Here is a 22693-nt window from a genome sequence, read left to right on the forward strand (position 1 = left end):
GGACACAAACAATTACCACCAAAAATGTAAGTTTACATATGACGCATAGCTCCTTGAATATCTGCTGAATAGTTGCTTCAACAGCTGATTGTGCGTTTTATGCCATAATGCATAATAAGAAAATGCATAAAAAAACATATAAGGGGCTGGGAATGTGGCTTACTAGTAGAGTACTTGCCTAGCGTGCATGAAGCCCTGGCTTCGATTCCTCAGTACTACATAAACAGAAAAAGCCAGAAGTGGCTCAAGTGGTAGAGTGCTAGCCTTGAGCAAAAAGCAGCTCAGGGACAGTGCCCAGGCACTGCAACAAAATGATCTGGATTGAACCAGCTACAAGACATAAGGATACGAAAAAGTTGCAGCGTAGCAAATACTCCCGTGAATGGAAAGATTTTTGGAAATTCTCTTTGAGATTAACTTAAAAAATGTAATGTGTTCCTTGAGGATAAAAGTTAAAATAAAATCAGATGCGTTTCAAAGTTTGAAAGGAAACTTTCTTACTACTTCAAACTTGAGCCTTTTGTGAAGATGGTTTCAAAGATTAAAAAAAAAAAAAAAGTTTCTTTAGAGGACTGAAACAGAGCCAAATCCCTCAACATAGAAAAGAACTAATCACTTAACAGCAAAAAAGTCACTTGGTTATTTTCTCTTTAGCATCTAGAAATCAGGATCACAGTGAGTTCATATTACACATTTCTAGTATTTCCAGTTTGTATAATTTCTTTATTTTTCTAACAAGCCTTATATCTTTTCCAATTTTTCACTTTCAAGTAAAAATATTATTCTAATTTCCTCAAGTTTTCTTTCTCTCTTACCAGACATTGTTCATCATTTTTTGTTAAGCATCTGTTTACCCAGAGCACGCTGGCAGGATATTTTGTTTTTGAAATAAAATTTAAACACATTAACACACAATCAATGGTGTATATAATATGTAGGGGGGAATACAATTACATGATCCATTTATATCTTTCATACCTAAATACAGGATACCAGTTGTTTATGGGTTTCTAAGTGGTTATGCCTTTGATTAAATTATCTCTACTTGCTATGCCTAAATAGCATAGAAGTATTTTCTTTTTCCTAAATTCTCTAGGATACTGCTGAGTGTAAAGCTTTGCTGAGTTCAAGCTCCTCAAACATTTAGTAAATGTCTAAGAAATATAGTTCCTATGGCTGTATTAAATTACAACTGCAGTCAATATACTAAGGAGCACATTACTAGGCAGAGACAAGTGACCCTGTATTTGTATATAGAGTCCCCCACTCTATATGCATAATACAATCAAAGTTGATATGGTGTGGAGGAGGCTCCACTGTATTCAGTCTTTCAGGGTCCCAATGCTATTCATGTATGGCTCTCCCTCTGATACAGCTGGATTATCTAGGACAAAATTATACTACAGGGAGACAGATGCCACTTCCACTCACATTATGTGGTCCCATGGCCTATCTGCATCACTAAGGATAGAAATTTGTAACATTGAGCATAGGAGGAAAAGAAAAATGGCATTTGATGAGTTCATAACACTTCTCCTACCATAGAGTTGGACCTGTTACATGGCTCAGTGAAGACTCTTAACATTTCTCAAACATTCTCCAAAACAAACTGATTATTTGATTTACCTTGAATCAAAGTTGGACAGCAGCCTTAATTTCTGTTAGATTAGATGTTGATATTTTATCAGGCCTCTAAGTTCCCCTGTAGATAAACTCTTTGAAAGCAGATTGTGTTAGAGGAAGAATGGTGAAAATTCCTGGAGATATGGCATTTCTGAGGATCTATTGTGGTACCAAGGAGACACTGCAGGTAAATAAAAAAGGATTGTCCAGTTGCTCCTTGCCTAGTTGCAATGGCCCAAAAGGGACATAAAAGCTAGTTGACTCCCTCCTTTTTTAAATTACTACCATTATAGGTCCCTCCCCTCATAGTCTTAGGTTGAGTTCTACAGCGGAGATACACATGTAAATAAAGTATTGGGAGGAGCTCAGGTGAAGGGAAAGAAATAGGATTAGACAGAATGAGCAGTTCAAAAGATCATGCATGAGGAAGCTTTAGCAGTGAGATTGATTCTTCAGAGGCAAGGGGACAGGTCTTTAGTTCCTTTCCTTTTGACATTCATTCAATGTGAGCTGTGCCCAGGGATGAGGTCTGACCCAGGGTATTGATGACCTGTATAGTCTTCCACCACTGCTTTCCTTTAAGGTCCCTGTTATAGTCCATTTTGTGTTGCTGTAATGGACTACTTGAGACCAGACGGTTTAGAAAGGAGAAAAAGAGAAGTTTATTTTAGATCATGCTTGTAGAGGTGGGAAAGTTGAAGAGTGTAGTACTCACATCTCCTTTTGAACAAATAACTTACAGTTTAACAAAATGCATACCAGGAAACTAGAAAATATCTTGTTGGGTAAAGTGAGATCAAGGTGAGGGGGACAAATGAATGGAAAGAGGAAGGTTGGGTGAATGCAGTCATAACAATTCATTCTTGTAGCACAGAATCCAGTCTTGTTAGTCCTTACCCACTCCTGAGAAATAGATACTAATCCTTTCTGAAGGGGGTCTCCTTATTAGCTGGTCACTTTGATTCTCTCCATAAAAGCCCTACTACTTCTCAGTACCACTACACTTCCAGTGAATGCGACTTTGGATGACAAACCGTAGCATTCCTTTCAGAATACTAAATGAAGACCGAACAGGTAGTCTTTCAAGTGCCAGAATTCTGCTTGGAAAGTTTTTAAAAAAATTTTTTACAAAACCACTTTATTTTTATATCACATTTGTATATTATTCAACATACTTCCATCATATTTCTCCCAAATCATCCTTTTTTGTCTCCCTCTTCCCTCTTTGTGCTGGTCCCTTCCCACAAGTAATCCATTTTGCACATTTAAGTCTTATTTATTCATTTGTTTATTTTTAAGATCTAGGTTTAACATATGAGAGAAAATATGATATTTGTCTTTCTGCATCTGCTTTATTTCACGTAGCACAATGATTTCTAGTTCTATCCATTTCTCTGCAAATGGCGTAATTCTTCTTTTGGTGGAATAATACTCTATTGTGCACATATGTCACAGTTTCTTTATTTCTTCATATCTTGTTGGGCCCCAAGGGTATTTCATAACTTGATTTTTGAGAGTAGTGCTAAGATAAACATGAGTGTACAGATATTTCAATTGTATCCTGACTTTGAATCTTTTGGGTATATGGCCAAGTAATATATAGCTGGGACATATGTAGCTCCATTTTTAGTTTTTTTTGAGAAACCTCCATAACAGTTTCCCTAGTGACTGCACTAATTTACATTTCTGTCCACAGTGTAAAAGAGCTCCTTTCCTTCCACATCTTTGTCAGCTATTGTTGTGTGTTTTGTTGATGATTGTTTTTCTGACTGGGGTGAATTGGAGCATCTGTGTTGTTTCGATTTTCACTTCTTTGATGACTAAGGATGTTGAACATTTTTTAGTAGGTTTATCATGTTTGTTTTTCATAGAATGTTTATTTTTAATTAAAAATTTGCACTCACTCAATATGTATTCTTTGTTAGTCAAAAATAGTACACCCCAAAATATTACAACCAAATAATATAATGTGACTAGAGTCAAATAATACTATATTGTACAGTCCTCTTAGGAGGCAGTGATGGTCCATTCTTTTAGTGACCCTTTGTTCTTACCTGTATGATTCTTTTTCATGGGCTTGTTATTATTTGTTAATTTAGCACATTTTTATTGTTATTTTAGAGTTGATATACACAGTGGTTATAGTTACATGCATCAGATAATGAGTACAATTCTTTTCGAACTACATCGCCCTTTCTATTGCTCCCTACCAGTCTTTCCCTCCCGTCCCCACCCACAAGATAGCCAGTTCATTGTCTACATAGTGTCTAGTGAGTATCACTTTTATTTCAAAGGAGGGTATACATAGGAGTGGTGGACAAAGGCTCAGTAGCTGCCTATGGGTGATCATATAAAAGAATATTCTATGAATGAACTCCAAGAAAAGGAAACATGTGCCCATTTATTCATGCTTATTTGTTCTTTTGATGTGTAATATTTTGAGTTCTTGGTATATTCTGGATTTTTAACCTTTGTCCAATGAGTAGCTGGCAAATATTTTCTCCCATTCTGTAGACTGTCTCTACTCTCTGGTTATTGTTCCTTTGCGGTGTATAATTTTTTTAATTGGATGCAATCCCATTTTATTCTTATTTCCAGAGCTATTAAGAGTCCTCTTTAGGGCTGGGCACCAGTGGCTCACACCTGTGATCCTAGTTACTCAGGAGGCTGAGATCTGAGGATCAGGGTTCAAGGCCAACCTGAGCAGTAAAGTCCATGAGACTCTCACCTCTAATTAACCAACAGAAAACAGAAGTGGAACTATGACTCAAAGTGTTAGAGGACTAGCCTTGAGGGAATAAAAGCTCAGGGAGAGTGTCCAGGCCCTGAATTCCAGCCCCACAACTGACAAAAAAAGGAGTCCTATTTAGAAAATCTTTGGGCAAAATTCTACAAAGACCAGCTTTCCTTGTGCTCTGCTTTTCACCTCCCTCTTACCAGCCTAGAATGGCCTCATTTCTTTTCCTTCATTCTATCAAACATCCTCATCCTTTCGACTACATTTTGGTTGTCATTTTTATTAGCACTGTCTTTTTCACCTACATTCTAAAGGAATTTATGTTCACTAGAAATAATTTAGTAATTGTTGTCTGACATATACATCTGCTACCCATTAAGCACTGCTTTGCATTATGACTATCTTTTCCTATGTGTATCTTTACCCAGAAATGTCCAGACTTGAAGATTAAAGTTATGTTTCCTGTTCTGTGAAATTTCCTTAGTGTTTGGGGTGATGGTAGTCTAAAGTTACTTCATTATTGAGCACTTACTATGTTCAAAGAACTATATGGGGAGGACTTAAGTAACAGTTTTTACACTCAAGAAGATATCCTGGTGAGAGAATGAGACCAATTTTCAATTCAATTCCAATATAAATAGGCCTAACAGTTTCAAAGGGCTTCAGAAGGAGCTGAACTACCTAGTGGATGAGGTTGGGTCAGGGCGCTATGGTGAGAACCTGAGTCAGGGGAGGTGTCCAGAAACATCCATCACAACATCATGATATAAAAATCCCCAAAGCCTCTGATGGTGATTGTGATATGAAGCTGTGAAACAGAGAGATAAAGTGCCCAGGAATTTTTGTATCTGTGCATTAATGTCTGCATCTTGAATTCAGGGCTTCTCAACATGGCCACTTTTGACATTTTGGACTTTAAAATTCCGTCTTATGGGGTGGGCAGTCCTATGCTTTGTAGGGCTTAACAGCATCTTTGGGGTATACCCATAAAATGCTCCTCAAGATGTGGCAACCAAAAGTTCTTCTGGATATTACTAAATATCCCTTGGGGGTCCAAATCATCTCCAGCTGAAAAGCTCTGGCCGAAATACTTCAGCAATAGGCAACACTGGCCGTGGAAGCAGCTTCTCTGTGAACAATGACTATTCCTTTAGGAGTGCATATAATGCTCGTGGAAGTCCAGATGCCGACACTCTCTTGGGTATAATACACTTGTGGTGGGTGTTTTACTATCTACACTTGATGGTCTGTCTACCTCACAAAATATCTTTGCAGTTCAGATCTGGTATTTGGACTTTATTTTCCCCAAAGTTAATAGTTCAGTTTTTTTCAAGTGCTTCTTATGGAGTCTATAGTCATAGAATACAAAGATCATAGTTAATAATCATTTGTTTATTATTTTGGGGAAATTTTGACCAGCAGGGAAGTATGAGGATTTCTAGAAATCACCAGGGTATGGTGAAAGTTGCCAATAAAAATGTAAAATAATACAGATGTTGTTATGAAACAGAAACATGTTACGTTTTAAATAAATCAGTATTCCTAACTATTAGCAAGAGAACTTGAGACTTAAAAAAAAGAACAATAGTATTAGAACTTTATTATCTTTTTCCTACACATCTGGAATTTTGAAAACTTCTTGAGTAAAAAAGCCATTAGATTATTTAGGTCACCCTTGAGTTCAATAGTAGTTTTGAAAATATATGGAGCACTTCTGTATTAATATCTTCTCCTTTTACATAATTTTAATTATTTGGAACCATTTTTCTCTCAGTTAATGCCTGATTATAAAATCAAAATACAGACACCACAAACTTTTAAATTTTATTTTTGTTCTGGTACTGGGCCTTCAACTCGGTCTCACACCCACTGGGCTTGCTTGCTGAGCTGGTGTTCTGCAACTTAAGCCATAGCTCCATTCCAGCTTTTTGGTGGTTAATTGGAGATAAAAGTCTCATGGACTTTCCTGCCTGGGCTGACTTTGAACCCCTTGACTTGGTAGGATTATAGGCATAAGCCACCATCACTCAGCAGAGTCTATAAACTTTTGTTTTAAAATCCCACATTACTTTTCTTATATAACTATACAATTTGTAAAAATATGGACAATTACCACAAAGAAAATAATTGTGATTTATTATATTTTGATGTAATTTTTTCTAGCCTTTTCTTTGCTGCGAACATACATTGACATCACATCATTACCATCCATTGACTGGTTAGATGCAGGAAGAAACTGTAGATCATGGTTTTGCTTCTTTGTCTATTTTTGAGAAGAAACTTATCCTTTGTAAAAATCAGTTTTCTATTCTAATCAGCTTTTTAAAAAACAGAATATTCATCTTAGCCTATCAGTAATTTGGGGAGTAATTTTCCATGGATTTGCAATCATTCAATTTGTGTTGTTTATTTATCTGTAACACATACATGAGTAATCCATTCAGGATTTGATAAGCTTCTGAAATATAAATCCACTTGGCCTGTATTTCTCTTGGGATGTTCTTACTCCAGGCATGAGATCCTGCTAATATACGTTGTCAGTATGGAAGGACTAGATATGTGGCACAGACTTGGTTGACTTTGTGAAGGCAGAAATGATAGCAATTAGAATCTGTTAAGGTAGGAGTGTGAGTGGGAAGGAACTGTTCCAGTCAACCCCAAGTTTGAGAACCTGGGCAGCTTGGACAAGAGATACTGTTGTAGGGGGTATGTGGGGATAGGCCAAAGAATATAAGAAGGAAAACTTACTGCTAAATTTTAGGGGTCATTGGAATATGTATTAGAGACATAGAATTTAGAAATTTTAAATATGCTTGAGAAATTAATCAGTTTGAAGTAGAAAAGTGGGAGCCAAGAAAAGGAATAAGTATTAAGAAAACAAAGGTCTAAAAATAAGCTGACGAGCTTGCCCTCATTTAGAAGTTTAATGAAGTGAAAACAGAAATAAAATATAAGCAAAGGAGGTACAAACAGAAGTAAAAAAATCCTGTTTTGGAACCCTTCTGGAAGGAAGATGCTCTCTGAATTAGGTTAGTCTCACTTCATTGAAGTTAATTACTTCAATTAGCAATTCACACCCATGGCATATAGTCATCTCTTACTGACCTGATAAGGTAAAGCAGGGATCAGGAGGCAAATAGAATTAATTTTCTGTAACCCTTTCATTTTTATGCACAGTACAACTACTTCCCCTTTGGCTCATCAAACTATCTCAAATATTAAAACCACCTAATTCAGCTTATCAAATGTCCAAATAACAGAATAAATTAATACAATACATAATAAAATAATACAAAATTCAGACATTTGGAGAAGGACCATGGTAAGGTTAGCATGTACCTGCTTCATTCCTTTCTAAGGTTCAAAACACATTTTTAAGAGATCAGCTTGTTTTCTTCAGTGAGTAAATGCATTTGTCAGCTTCTCTCTCAGGAATTGGTTCCAGCATTGAAATAAGACCATGAACTTGTACTTCGCTCCAAAGAGTGAAATAACTTGGAAGTTAGAGAGTTGGGTTTGTGCTCTGATTTTTCTGACTACATGGAAAATAATACTTTCCATCATGTCATGGTATCTTTAGTAGGAGTGAAGAGTTGGCATTCTTTATGCTGCCTCCAATGGCACATAAATCCAATGAAGCAACAAACCCAAATTGTTTATGTATGAGCCAAATGTCTAAGAATGAAAAATTTAGCTTTATACCTATTCATACTGCATGCACAGAACAAGTCCTGGTTTCCTCATGCATCTCTTGATGAGCTGAAAAAGGACAATCATGAATTTGTCTTCTTCAACACATCTCTAATGTTTATAAATGTTTTATGTAAAGTCAATTCATGGAGCTATATTTCAAAAGCCAGATTGTGGGATTTGACAGATCTGTTCTAGTTAAGGCAAATGTTGAAAATGGCTAATTCAAAGGCACCATGAATTATTTCCATGGAAGTTACTTTTTTTTTCTTTTCAGTTTAAAGGTTGTTCTCATTTTCAGAGAAAATAGCTGTTGTTTTAGATAAGGTTAGTTATCAGTATAGTTATATTTCATATGACATTCCCCAAACTGGGATGTCCTAGGAACCCATAAATCATGTCTGCATAGCACCTATCTTTTTGCTCAGTCTGAGTGATTTGGGTCATGGGCTCAAAATTGAAGACATTGTCTAAGAAAGATATAGGTTTAGTTCTGTAGGTTTAGTTAAGTAGTTGTATCTGAGAGAAGATGGTCTAGCTGCTTATTCAGAGTAGTAGATGTTAGAATAGCTTTTGTGGTAGTTGGCTAGTCCTTGAGAGAAGGACCCTTAGCAGTAGTTGTGGATCTATAGGAAGCAGCACTCATCAACCAGTCACAATGTTGGCAAGAGCTATCAAGAGGTAGATTAGTACCAGGCATGTGTGAGTCACAGAAAGCTCCAGGTGGTCCCAGTGGAGCACTTAAAACATAGAATTACTTGCCATAATGGACATTATAATATCCAAAAACTGGGTATCACTATCTTCACTTGATTGTAAGGCTTGGTGCACTATGATTATTCCCTCAATGAGGTTATATGAGGCTATATGAGATATATAATCACTCGTGGTGAAAAACTTGGTTGCGTTGATAACTGCCCTACAAAGCAGGCATTTGGAAAAGGCCCGAAGTAAGGTTGGCATGTACCTGGGAAATAGGGATGCTGGCGACTGTTGGTCTTTGATCCTACAACTCCATGCATGTGATTCGGTTTCTCAGAAGCCAGCAAAGCATAGACTCTAGAAGCCTGAATGGGTTCTTCATTGGGTCCATGACAAATTATTGTCCAACTTCTGTGACTCAGCATCTTTGTTTATAGGTCCTTACATCATTAATTATGAGAACTAATTAGTGAATATTTACTTTACATAGAACAAGAGTTTGTTCTCTGACTATTAAGTTATCAAAACTAAAAATAAAACTTCATCTTGGTTATTGTGTCCATTTGTATCAATCTCAAATGAGGACATTGTGTAAAATGTAGATACTAGAGTATCATCCCAGACTTTGTATATTTTTAAAGGTAACCCTAATCTCTATTTCTAATAAATCTCCTAGGAAATAAGATTGATTCCAAATCAGATTTGGAAATTAAATATGCCAGGATTCTAGTTCCAAATGGATTTAAAGTCATTAAGAAATTGGAAGTGGCACTGTGGCTCAAGTCGTAGAGCACTTGCCTTGAGCTGAAGAGCTCTGAGACAGCACCCACAGGCCCAGAGTTCAAGCCCCATGACCAACAAAAAAACAAAAACAAAAAAGAAATTATTTAATATCCATTTCTTAAGAAAGAACCACAATAAATTATGCAAAACTTGCCCAGTTCAGATCTTTGGAACAAAAAAAGGATATAAGTAAATCAAATGTTTTGTAAATTATCTTTCATCATAAGTTTGCTCCTATCTCTCCCTCACCCAACTTCACATACAAATTTAACACCTATGAATTTTGCAAACTATTATCAGGCCACTTTTGACATGTCACTTACTAAGAATAACTTGGGATTTGGCTTGGCTTATCAAGTGTTTGTGATAAAGTATAAAAGAAAAACAGTTTTATGTGTCAAAAAAAATCTCTGAGCAGATTGTGGTAGGCAATTGCTAAATATCTACAGCTATGTTTTCAAAAACTGCAGTACTGATATGAACCAAAGTATTTCCATAAAGGTTTATCCTAATATAGCTGCTGAATCAAATAATGATAAGTAGATTGTATTTAATTAAAATGAAAACAAATCATGAGTTGGTATTCTTCAAATGAGTTCAATAGAGAAGTAATAAAAATGATTTATTTGAAAAAAAAAACAACAGTAGTTTTCTGTCAAGGTAAGTACTGATTTGCCTTATAACCACACAGTGTGCTAGTCAGCATGTATTTATACAAGCTATTCTTAGCATTTTCATGTAGTGGGGAGATGGTTCTGGTTTCCCTTGTTGGCATTATTTATTTTCAAGGTGATTGGCTAGAGTTAGGGACCTAATCTATGCTTTGAAACAAATCAGCGTTAAGAGATATAGTAATAGATTAATTAGCACTTGTTTCTCGACTGTGAAAACACATGGGCAGGTTAGCCTAGTTGAGAAATTATCTATATATTTTCTCTCCTGTGGGTTTTTCATACACAAATAAAGGAAGCCTTTTTTCCCTCCTCTTCTGTTTTCATGTACAAGACCAGGTGCAGCAGATTACATTTTCTAACAATTGCCACAGCACTATGTCCAGCACGTTTCCCCAGAACAACCCACTCCCATCAAGAGGTGGAATGTATTTTTTCCTCCCTTGAACATGAGGCAAACTTTGGGACTGGCTCAACAAATAGAATGCAGAGGAGTTGGTGCTGCCTGATTTTAAGATAATAGATGTAGTTAACCTGCTCTCTGTCTGTTGGCTGCTCACCATAGACACTCAAATGCCATGCGGTGTTAAAGTCTCAGTCACATGAGTAGATCATGTGTGTTCTGAAATCCTCAGCTGGTTTCCCACATCAGTCATCAGCAATGTGAGTGAACTAACTTCTAGATGAATAAGCACTCCATCCCTCAGCCTTTTAACGGCCAGGTATTGCAGATTTATTTTTAGCAAAATAAGGGTTCACATTGCTCAATGTGTCAAATTTCTTCATGATTTGGAAACCAAAATGAGGTAACTAACTCTAGGGTTTCTATGCTATAGATAAGGCAATGCTATTTGCTTCAGGAAGATATGAGGCCCTTGTTTTCAAAAGCAGGGAAAATAAGAACAGGGTTCAGAGGGTTTCAAGCAGTAGGCTAGAAGACTGGTCTCAGTGGACTAGAGTTCCAAAGTAGAGTGGTTAAGTGTTGAAAATTACTGTTTTTATCTTCTATTAGTTTTCTGGGTTTAGGATTTCAGTGTTATACCACCACTCCATGTTCATACTGCATTATATTTTATTTTATTTTATTTTTGTCAGTTGTGGGGCTTGAACTCGGCCTGGGCGCTGTCCCTCAGCTCTCTGCTCAAGGCAAGCTCTCTACCACTTGAGCCACAGCACCACTTCCTCATGCTGCATTTTAATCTCACCCCTTCCATCACTCTCCCTGCCTCCTCCCTGCATCCACCAAAAAAATTACTAACAGGGTTCATTGTTCCATTTTCATAGTTGCAAACAATCCCTTTCTCAGTATTCAGCCTCCTTTAAATCATCCCTTCAACACACAATGAGGTGTTTTTTATTATTTTAATTTTAATTTTTGTCAGTCATGAGGCCTGAACTCTGGGCCTGGGCGCTGTCCCTCAGCTCTTCAGCTTAAAGCTAGCACTCTACCACTTGAGCCACAGCGCCACTTCTCGCTTTTTCTGCTTATATGGTGCTGAGGAATTGAACCCAGGGCCTCATGCATGCAAGGTGAGCACCCTATCCTGAGCCACCTTCCCAGCCCCATTTTTAAATTTTATTTTACTTTTATATTTATTTATGTATTTATTCATTCATTCATTTATTGTCAGTCTTGGGGCTTGAACTCTGGGCCTGAGCGCTGTCCCTGAGCTCTTCAGCTCAAGGCTAGTGCTCTACCACTTGAGCCAAGAACCACTTCCAGTTTTCTGATGGTTCATTGGAGATAAGAGTCTCACGAACTTTCCTGCTTGGGCTGGCTTTGAATCTCTGAGATCTATCAGATCTCAGCCTCCTGAGTAGCTAGGATTACAGGTGTGAGCCACCGGCACCTGGCTCACACTGAATTTTAAGAGCAGTGGAAATGGTGTACATCTCCCCCTTAGGGAAGAGGCAGGATCCCAAACAGGCAATATGGGTTCCTCTGGATCATATACTAATTTCAGTGTGTTAAAAAGATGGTGTTTGAAAAGTCAGTTTACCTCACAAGGACCGTAAGAGCTAGAACAAAGAAAATGATCCTAGGAAGTAAACTAGAACCTTAGACTTTGTTCAGATAGATAGGTAGACAGACAGACAGACAGACAGACAGACAGACAGACAGACAGACAGACAGACAGACAGACAGACAGACAGACAGATAGATAGATAGATAGATAGATAGATAGATAGATAGATAGATAGATAGATAGATAGATAGATAGATAGAGTAAATATCTATAGATATATGTTAGATATAGATAGGTTGATCTGTCTGGATGAGGTATTGGGAAATTGTAAGCCTTTGTTCTAGTATTATCAGATAGATAATTAACTGCACCACTGGCTCATGTCTAATCCTAGCTACTCAGGAGGGTGAGATCTGAGGACCCCTGCTTGAAGCTAGCTCAATCAGGAAGATCTATGAGACCCATCTCCAGTTAACCATAATAAGCCAAAACTGAAACTGTGGTCCCAGTGGTAGAGCACTAGCCTTGAGCACTAACATGCAGGGATGGATCCCAGGACCAGCTCACAAAAAAATGATTTACTAATTACAAATATATAACAAATAATTTTATGTATTTAGCTTACTGTAGTTTTGTTTTTATTAATATGTTTGTCATCACCAATACGATTTCATTTTAGTGATTATGGTATACCCTCAGTATCTGCAAATACATTGTATCAAGGAGACTACTGTTGAGGAAAAACTGCAAATGCTCAGTATGCAGAGAGTTCAGAACTCTGAAACTATTCAAATTTGCCTGAATAATACATACAGTTTGTCTGAGCATCCATCACTTGAAACCACCTGCAATAGGCTACATTAGTGGTGCAAAATTTCTGTTGTATAAATTATTAGTTATCTAAAAGGAGATCATATTTCATGCTCTTTATATACAATATTGTGGATGTTTGATTTATTTTTTTCTCAAAATGCTACTGAATCTTTCACCTTCAAAGAAATGTAAAATTTTTACTTTATCACTTTACACGTATTACTTACTATACCTAGCTATTGATTAAAATGAATTCTTGTGAGCTTTTCACCTCAGTCGACCTTGAATATCAATCCTGATTTCCACCTCTAACATAGATAGGATTATAGGTGTGAGCCACTGGCACCCAACAGATTATCATAACATTTACGCATTTCAGGGAGGCATATTTTTGCAAGATCACTAGAGAAGTCAAAAAGACATGAAACATAAAACACATCCTTCTATTCACCTCCAGGAAGCACTTATGGGACTAGGATTACATGACAGGGAATGGTGAGTTGTCTATACAGAGTGGTCTCATTCCCATAATCAAAAGGAAATGAAGCCTACCGAAAGCTATATGAATTTGGAAGAGGACCCCAAGCTTCACATGAGAATTTGAGAATTTGACTCTGGCTAACACTTTGATTTCAGCCCATTGAGATCCTGAACACTCAGTGTATCTAGGCTGTAATTAGACTGCCTACTCAAGAAAACTGTAAGATAATAAATGTGAGCTGGGTTTGTGTGTGTGTGTGTGTGTGTGCGCGCACGCTGGTCCTGGAGCATGAACTCAAGGCCTGGATGTAGTCTCTGAGACTTTTGGCTCAAGTCTAGTGCTCTACCAGTTGAGCCACAGTTACAGATTTTTTCTGGTTAATTGGAGATATAAGTCTCAAGAACTTTCCTTCCTGGACTGGCTTCGAACTTTGATCTTCAGATCTCAGCCTCCTGAGTAGCTAGGATTTCAGCTGGCGTCCAGCTTATGTAAACTGTTTTAAGCTGCTAAATTTGTGTCAGTAAACTACTACTGTTGGTATAGTTACCTAACAATCCAGAAAGGAGCAGCAGAGGCAACTCTGAAGAGATTTATCCAGAGATATAAAATCATCCTAATGTCTTGAGAAATGTAGGCAATTTGAGAACAATTGGGAAATGTATTAGTTGTAAGTAAACACAAAGCTAAGCAATCAAACACAAGACTAGCCTAACTTTAAGAAAAAATAAACTGCATAGGAAAATTGATATAGTATGGAATGTGACAGTTTCAAATAGGATTTACAATTATTATACTGTAAAACCCAAAGGACAAAGTTAATTTTAAAAAAAACCCTCACCAGGCTGCAATGCTTGGTAAGAAATGTACGCATTATCCTGCCCACGTAATTGTAACCCCTCTGTACAGTATGTTCACAAATAAAATAAAAAAAAATACAGGTGGACCTGTTGCAACAATGAGAAGTACAAGTTGTCATGTCGAAAAAGAGCTTTACAACTTTGGTGCGGGGGGGGGGGGGGCGGGGAGGGGGGAGGATTGGGGGGGAGAGGCTGGGAAGGGATGTGAAGGGTAAACAAAGGAGGAGGCTGCAATGTTTGATAAGAAATGTATGCATTATCCTGCCCATGTAATTGTAATCCCTCTGCACAGTATGTTCACAAAAAATTAAATTAAATTAAATTAAAAAAGGATAAATGATTACAGCTTGAAATCAAACATTTCTGGGCTTGCCACCTTTTATAAAATGATAGAAAAAAATAAAATTGCTTCCTCACACAAAAAAAAAACCCTCACCTTCCATACAAAGAGGGATAGATACTGACATGAACGGAAGAATTTCAGCAGTAGCAATCTGTGACTATCAATGCACCTCTAGGAAGGAAAACATCAGAGTGAGGGAAGAAGGTAATTTAGTTCTTATAAAAATCTTGTAAAAATACTTGACTCTTTAAGACATATGACTGAGTAACATGGACAAAATGAAAATGAGGTTATCACAAAGAAATGAGACTTCAATATATTAATTTAATCATATTTTATGATTAGTTTGTGAGATGACATTTTCATTTAATCATATTTTCTAATCCCTTCTCATTACTGCTTGTTCCAAAATGAACAAAATTATAAACTACAAAATTCAATTAACTTATTCCATGTGTAAAAAATATGTTGCAAAGGAAAAGAAACTTCTTTTTTCTAGTCACAAACATTTGTCTAAAAAATGACCTTCAGAAAGGAACCTTGCCAAATAAACAAGAACTGCTGCTTCTCAATTTTTAGCTCATTACATGATGAGAGGACTATTCTTGTGGACCCTTTTGTTCTTGATAGTAATTTTTTATCATAATAATACTCCCCTCTGAATGGTTGACCCTCTTCTTCAACAATCAACTTCTCATTTGGAATAGCTATGCTTTAGATTAATTTTTTCTCACATTTTTCACTCTCCACATGCAGTAATTCAGCTAGAATTATGTGTTATGGTTGTTTCTGTATTTTCTAGTAGTGTCTACCAGCAATACTCCAGAATTCCATGTACACAAGTAGAAATTGCCACTGCACGTTTTCTATGCAAGTTCCTACACCATTTTAAATAGTTATTACTACTTTAGTAAAGCAGAGACAGTACTAATAACTCGTCTGATAGAGATTTTTTTTAGAAATTTACCTGAAGGCAAAAGACACAACAAAATGACTAATACAAAGTGAAAAGTCAATGAGCATTAAATGCTGTTAGCATTGTTATTTCTCCAGGTGCAGGTGGCTCAAGCCTGTAATCCCAGCTACTTCAAGAGGCTGAGATTTAAGGATTGCTAGTCAAAGCCTTCTCTGGCAAGAAAGTCCCTGAGATTCTTATCTCCAATTACTTTGGGCAGAAATGCTAGGAACAGTGCCCAGGCCCTGAGTTCAAGAACCACAACTGACAAAAAAAATTTATTTAGCAAGACAAAAAAACCACCAACAATGAGCATTTACATTCATGTTTAATAAATTTAAGAACAAAGTTACAACTTTAACATGGTAGGAGTTTTTTCAATTCCGTACATGAGATTTAACTTGCACAGTCCAGGAGATAAGTGGTTAATGGATCCATTTCTACCCTTTTTCTGTAACCAAACTATACATATAAATCAAATAGCTTGTTTTCTTTTTTCACATTTTTTTTTTTTGGGTCCGGTCGTGGGGCCTGAACTCTGGGCCTGGGTGCTGTCCCTCAGCTCTTCAGCTCAAGGCTAGCGCTCTACCACTTGAGCCACAGCGCCACTTCCGGCTTTTTTTCTTTTTGCTTATATGGTGCTGAAGAATCGAACCCAGGGCCTCAGGCATGCAAGGCAAGCGCTCTACCACTGAGCCACCTTCCCAGCCCCTTCACATTTTTAATATGTGCAATTCAGAAGAAATTCAGTAGTCAAGTAGGTATATCTATGATAAAGGGGGGTTTTCAGGCTTATAAATTGACAAAGAATTTGGAAAGTTGGTAAGAAAATTTTGTTTAGATAACCACTGTTTCTAATTCTCAACGGACATAAAAGAGTTCATCTGACCTTATCTGGGAAACCATATTACCATCATGATTATTATTTGCTTAGAGTAAGAAAGCATATTAAATATTGAGTTTCATGCAACATAATTTCTTACTCATTAAGACTTTGGCCAGGAAAAATGGAGAGATAATGCTTGCTTCCCAGTTCAGACTATTTATTTCTTAATTATCTTTTCCCATGTATGCCTGTGTGTGTGTGTGTGTGTGTGTGTGTGTGTGTGTGTGTGTGAGTGAGCTTCACACTTGTTTTTTTGTGCCATGATTTTTCATGGCTGTTGTCTCTACCACTTGAGCCACACCTCCACTTCCTGGTTTTTGCTGGTTAATTGCAGATAAGAGACTCACAGACATTTATGTAGGCTGGCTTTGAACCATGATCCTCAGATCTCATTCTCCTGCTTAGTAGGATTACAAGTAAAAGCCACCAACACTCAGCTATTTATTTCCTTTTAAACTCATATTTATTAGCAGATATTAATAATACAAGGGGATATTCATTGCAATGATTCCTTAGAAGTGTATAGTATACTTTAAATGAGTTCACCTCTTGTATTATATTCCCTATTTGTGTGTGTCAGTGTGTATATGTGTGTGTGTGTGTGTGTGTGTGTGAGAGAGAGAGAGAGAGAGAGAGAGAGAGAGAGAGAGAGAGCTGGGAAGGGATGTGAAGGGTAAACAAAGGAGGAGGATCAAGTGATCCAAGCCCTGAGTTCAAGCAATTCACTTCCATACCCATGTCTGCAGAAGACTGAAAGAGCAAATTGCTCATCATTGCCAAAGAAAAGATCTTTTAAAATGATAAAGAAGAGATGCACGGTCCTTTTGATTTGATTTGTTTTGTTCCATTCCAATCCCATAAAGAAAGACATGAATGGAGATCTGTGGAGCTAAGTACTGCTACATTGAAGAAGATTTCTTTAGGATGCTTTCTTCATTTGTAAGCTCAAGCAAATCAAAAGTAAATACTACATAACCACAATATCACTACAAAGTCCTAACTTCAGAATAGTTGTTAGGAAATTTCAAAAGTTCTCCAGTCTAATTACGTGGGTATTATGGCCTGAAAATATTTTTCTTATTCCTATTTCCCTTGTTAAATTTATTCCTTCAATATAGTTCTGTTTGTGTGATAAAAATAGCACCAATCCCACACACTCTCTCTCTCCCCTCTTATTTTGATGTGTCATAAGCACATATATTTTTTTTCATGCATGCAATCTGGTATTAGTCAAGGAAGGAAAACTGCTTCTCTTTGGAACAGTTTCTTAAAGAAAGTTGACAGGCAACTAAGGAGTCAATAGAGAAACTCAAGATATTTATGAAGGAGAGCTCGGATATAATGTGAAAGACATTGTTATATAGGCAGTTTCTGGGATGAAGGCTAGAGCTTTTATTATCCATAATAGATTTAAAATGCAGTATTATAAAAGTTGGGTTGCTAGGGATTTCCAAAATAAGGAGAAAAGATGGAAAAACATTTTTTTTTCAAAAAGAATGTATGCCAATACTGGGACTTGAACTCAGGGCCTCATGCTCTCTCTCTTGGCTTTTTCTTTCAAAGCTGGAGTTCTCCACTTCTTGCTTCTTGTTGGATTATTGGATAAGAATTTCATGGATTTTCTTGCCCAGGCTGACTTTGCAAGTCTCTCCAAGTAGAGTACAAACACAAATGCTAAAAAAGTGTTTTGTATTCAAGATTGATTGAATCTGCAGATGCCAAATCCATGAATATGGAGGGCCAACTGTATTATTTATTCTTCTTAAGAACCCAATGAAATTATCAATATTATCTTTTCTATTTTCATTAAGAAACATGGTGTTTCATAAATAAAAATCCCAAATTAAATAAAGTTGATTAAGGGAGAAAGGAGAGGGCAAGCAAAAATTAGAAAAAGATAAATAGGAGGAAGAGGTGACCTTGTTAAAAAAAGAAATGTACACTTTACTTGACTTATGTAACTTTAACTCCTCTGTACATCACCTTTATAACAATAAATATTAAACGAAAAGATTCCTTTTAAAAAGATAAGTAAAGGAGGGAAATATGCTGAATGGAAAAGCAATTAAGAGAAATTCAGTTGGGTGCTCACTCCTATAATTCTAGCTGATCAAAAAGGCTGAGATGTGAGGATTATGGTTTGAAAAGAAGGAGGAGGAGGAAGAGGAGGAGATAGCAGCATCAGCAATGGAGGCAGCTGAAATGAAGGTATGACTCAATTGGTAGAGCTCCAGCCTTAAGGGAAAAAGCTAGGGGATAGTGTCCAGGCCCTGAGTTCAAGCCTTACTACCAGTACAAGAAAATCGGAAATATTTTTTGGAAAACAAGAAGGTACAATTATGTATAGGCTTGGCTGGGCATAGCTGTAAAAACACAATTCCGGTATCTTCTAAAACTGTAAGCATTAGCAGGCTAATTATTTTTAAGGGAAAAAAAACCCTGAATTTATAAATGATCATTTTAAATACATGTATAAACACTGTCAAATTTTATTAGGAGAAATGTTTGAATTTCAGCCTAATATTTGGATGCACAGATATTTTTTAAAGGTTCTGTTTTTTTTCATTTGATAGAGAAAATCCTTATTTCTCAGGCGGAGAAAATAGTTTCATTGAATAAACATCCATCTTCTCCACAGTCCTGTTGGACTTTAGTTAATGGGCCCTCCTAGCTTTCCCTGTACATTAGTGAAATTCAGCCAAGAGCTGTATGGAGACAGCAGATGAAAGCCAGTCCTTCCTTCCTCGGTGACCAAGTCTATAATGAAATTGAACCTAGGCTGTCATAATTCAAAACTAAATTATCTATATACTGTACTAAAAATGCTCTTGGTATGTTTAAAGTAGCCCTAAATGTATAACACTTAGCATACTATTGGAAGAAGTTAAACTGGATTCTTTTCCGTTCTTTAGTGAAAAACTCGGGAATATAGAAATGTCTAGCATGTAAAAGGTCATGAGATCTTCCTCTCAAATTTAAGAAGCTTCACTACCTGAGAAAGGAATGCATGATCTAGGGTCAGTGTCAAATTCTTCATTTCCTTTTCATTAGTTCACCCTAAATGTGTGAATAGAAGAATAGATATGAATATTGACATTTGACTTGCTTTTCTACCTTTGTGCTCAGTGATTAGGTGGGCCTGAGATATAGCTTTCTCCGCTTGTAATTTTACTGCATCAACTTATATTTATTTTTACTCGTTGTCTTTCAGTAGTTGTACAAAGGGGTTTCAATTCAATATAGCAATGTATGAGTACAATGCATCTTGATCAGCATCATCCCTCCCATCATTCTCCTCACATATATACGACTGTGTTTGTCCACCATTTCTCTATCCATTTTCTACCCTTCTTGTCCTTGACCTCCTTCCTACCTACAACATATGTTTCAGCCTCCTGGTATTCATTTTGTTAAAATGTAAGTTAGTTTTTTTAATGGCATTACACTTTCCCTGCATATACCATATTTCAGGCAATATGTTTATGAATATATGCATATGACCCTGCATATGTTTTCATGTGTTCATAATTTAGATCTAACTTCCACATATGAGAAGACATGTACCCTTTGTCTCTTGTGTATCTTTCTTTTTCTTTCTTTCCTTCTTTCTTTCTTGCTTGCTTGCTTGCTTGCTTGCTTGCTTGCTTGCTTGCTTGCTTGCTTGCTTGCTTGCTTGTCCTTGGGCTTGTATTCAGGGCGTGAGCACTTCCTCTGACCTTCTTTGTGCTCAAGGCTAGTGCTCTACCACTTGAGCCACAGCAACACTTCTGTATTTTTCTGAGTAATTTATTGGAGATGAGAATTTCTCAGACTTCTGCCAAACTGGCTTTGAACCTTGATCCCCAGATCTCAACCTCCTGAGTAGCTAGGATTACAGGTGTGAGCCAGCAGTACCCGGCTCATATATCTCTCTTAAGCAACATTTTTAAAAATAAAATTGGCAGTTGTTGTTTTATTCCTGTCCTGCCTCACCCTCATCCCCACATAGTCTGTCTACTTTCTATCACTGTCGGGCCAAGGAACTATACAATCTGGTTCCATGTAAATTGTCTTCTTTACACCACTAAAGAATCACAATTTATTTCTTCTAAGTGACTGTCAAGGATAGATATTCAATTCCTTGAATTCGCCTCAATGCCCAAATGGTTTTTCAGAAAGTTAAGTGTGCATATTTATTCCCAAGATTGAAAAGGGAACCTGCTTACTCACTGTTCTCTTTCTATTCACTTATAAAAGCATGTAGTCCCTACTTGCCTATTCTTTTTCCTTGGACATAGACTGTTGTCACAATCAGCTCATGAAGCTGTCAGCAGGTCCATAGAGAACACTTTATGGTGGCAACATAAAAAGAAAGTAACATCGATGAAAATCCCATGGTTATTAGCAAAACAAACAGAGTTCATTTAAAATGACTTTTACAGTCAAAGTTTCTGCTCTAAACTCTTCCCCACTGCTTTGTTTCCATTTCCAAGTCACATCGTCATTAATGCCATCATGGGAAGTTCAATTCAAATTGCTTGTGTTTTGCTAAGTCTTGGGAAGACTCATGCTAGAGTTCCAATTTCCCTTGGGCATATTAGAAAACCACATACTATTTGAAAGATTTTTAGTATTGGTTAAATACGTTGTGCATTATTAATGCTCAATTATTGCAGCAGAGGTTAAAATCTTAGTAAAATACTTGTGGATAAAGAACATTTGAATCAGGACTTCTTCCATTTTTATACACATACCATGAACTAACCTCTAAACTTTTTGCCCAGTGGCAGACATTGGCTCCATGTTGAAAAGGGACAAGAGAATAACTCAAGGATCAGGCACTCAATGATTTTATGGCATTTATGAGGAAGGGAAAACACAAATGTGTAATCGTGATGCATCATACTAAGGGCCATGGAAGGGTTTGCTCTATGAAACTGAGAGCCAAATGTCTGAGAATCTGTTGACAGGTCTTGGAAGGGAGAATGAAGTGATGAAAGAGGAATGTAGTCATCAAAGAAAATGTAGTCATCAAACAGAAAAGATGTAGTGGATGATTGACAGTTTCCCTACCTGCCAAGACTCTTCAACACTCGAAATAATTGTGAAATGTCTTGCCTCCTTTTTCGGGCAAAGTCTTCTTCCCCAACTGACTTGGAGCAAGATACTTGTCCACAGCCTAGACTCCAGCAGTAAGTGGAGTCCATAAGAGTTGTTGATACAGAAGTGAACAATAGTGGTGGTAGTTAATGTGAGTTTTGCTTTCTGGTGACAGAAGCCGAACTTTGGGGTGAACCCTGTGGAGGGGGAAAACTCTGATATCAGAATCACAAGGAGGAAATTTAAAATCTTTGGCTATTAGCTTTAGTAGAACAGTAGATAATCTGATTCCTGGGTCTTCTGGACATATTGTAGATTTCCTCATATCAGTACACTGTGGGCGCTATTATTATTCTCTAAACCTCTTTTTGCTAGAAGGGATGAGTTTTGGGCCAGAAGACCTTGACTGATAGAGATATTTAGGCAAGCCACAGAGAAGAGGATGCTCAAAAGAGAGGAGTCAAAGAAGTAGACTAAGTTTTCTGTGTAACAAGAATTATTTTGATGTGAACATTCCAGCAAGTAGGGAACAGTGTAAGGAGTTGCAGTTGAGGAAATTTGGTTTCAGTTTTGGAGGTAATTAAGGACATAGTTCTAAATCTGGACTGTATTCCATAGATATTGACAACCCTGTAAAAGCAAGGGAAATTGACAGTTACTTTTTTCAAGTTGGAACCCTGGTGATAGTGAGAAGATTGTTAGTTAAGAATTACAAATGATGGTTCTGGGAAGGTAGTTCAGTGGTAGAGTGTTTGCCTCACATGCATGAAGCCCTGGTTTGATTCCTCAACACTGCATACACAGAAAAAGCCAGAAGTGGCGCTGTGGCTCAAGTGGTAGAGCGCTAGCCTTGAACTGAAGAGCTGAGGGACAGCGCCCAGGACCAGAATTCAAGCCCCAGGACTAACACAGAAAAAAAATTACCTCTCTATGAGCACATTAAATAGTGGTTTGAACCTATGCATAGATATCAACCATTTACTTATATGCTAATGGCCCAGAAGGAAAGAAATGAAGGACTTTGATTACTTAGAGGACAAATTGCTCATAAAAATCTCCCTACTAAAGGCTATAAATAGAAACATCTATGCCAAGTGTTGTAATGC

This window comes from Dipodomys merriami, unplaced genomic scaffold (genome assembly GCF_024711535.1).
Source record: "Dipodomys merriami isolate MVZ:Mamm:240054 unplaced genomic scaffold, mDipMer1.0.p SCAF_3, whole genome shotgun sequence".
Taxonomy (NCBI): domain Eukaryota; kingdom Metazoa; phylum Chordata; class Mammalia; order Rodentia; family Heteromyidae; genus Dipodomys; species Dipodomys merriami.